A 1,054-nucleotide genomic window follows, 5' to 3' on the forward strand; every position below is an offset into this window, starting at 1 on the left:
TATATATATATATACTGTTTATACAGCATATATATATGTATATGTATATGTATATATATATGTGTGTGTATATATATATATATCCAATATACAAGAAAAGGACCAAACGCTCGTAGCTGAGATACTTTGATCATAGTTCTCCTATGTCCAGTAAAAAGCTGATCTGGGGCTACACAGCAACATCAATAACAACAACAAATTGCTATTTTTGCTGTTGTTACTCCAAACGTTATTCGTTTGCTTTGCCACGTATTATTCATACAGCAAATAAGTCATTTCTGTATGGATTTATTTATTCTTTGTAAAACACGATACGGGAATAGAAAATACCAAAGTACAACGGAACCAGAGAGAACGAAAGAGCAAAGGGAATGGGGGAACGAAATTAGGAGAAAAGAGAGAGGTGGGATTAGTATAGGAGGAGAAAGAGAGCGGGAATTGTTCATTACACAAGGGACACACTAGATTGCAATAGTAGGTGTGAATCGATCACTGTAGGACTGACCACTTTCGCAATGTGTTTTATGGTCAATTTCACAGAAACAAACACAACAAATGCAGCTGGAATCGTTATTAGAAGCCGAGGTTAAGTGGATAGTACTGGTATATGAACTAACCTTTTTTCTTTTCTTTTCTCTCTGTTTATCCTTTTCTCTGTTGCTTTCAACCAAATCATTGTGGAGTGTTACGATATCTAGGATGACAAATGTCAGGTGGAAGTTGCTGACATTTTTTTTTTCTTTTCTCATCTCTTCTTCCTTCCTCCATCTCTCTCTCTCTCTCTCTCACTCTCGTCCTCTCATCTCCGATATTATTCAGTCTCATCCTCTTCCTCCCTTTCCATCGCAGTCTTGTGTCTATTCGTATTCCTTCCGTCTATTTCTCTTTCCTATCTATCCATCTATCTATCTATCTATCTATCTATCTATCTATCTATCTATCTATCTATCTATCTCTTCTCACGGACGTGCTGTCACATCGGCTGCGAAGGTAAACGTTTATTTGACCTTTTACTGTCCACATTTTGTTGGAATTTTTTAATAATTTTGTTGCG

General features: G+C 36.4%; 1 long non-coding RNA gene across 1 annotated transcript in view; it reads right to left on the reverse strand.

The window, feature by feature from the left end:
- Window positions 1–1,048, reverse strand: part of LOC106879439 (uncharacterized) — a 2,424-nt gene extending 1,376 nt beyond the window's left edge. Inside the window, exon 1 of the long non-coding RNA XR_001410635.2 lies at window positions 618–1,048. This is a non-coding gene — a long non-coding RNA (uncharacterized LOC106879439). The remainder of the gene's footprint in view (window positions 1–617) is intronic.
- Between the last annotated feature and the right edge of the window lie 6 nt (window positions 1,049–1,054).

The sequence above is a fragment of the Octopus bimaculoides genome, chromosome 4, assembly GCF_001194135.2.
Source record: "Octopus bimaculoides isolate UCB-OBI-ISO-001 chromosome 4, ASM119413v2, whole genome shotgun sequence".
In the NCBI taxonomy this organism is placed as follows: domain Eukaryota; kingdom Metazoa; phylum Mollusca; class Cephalopoda; order Octopoda; family Octopodidae; genus Octopus; species Octopus bimaculoides.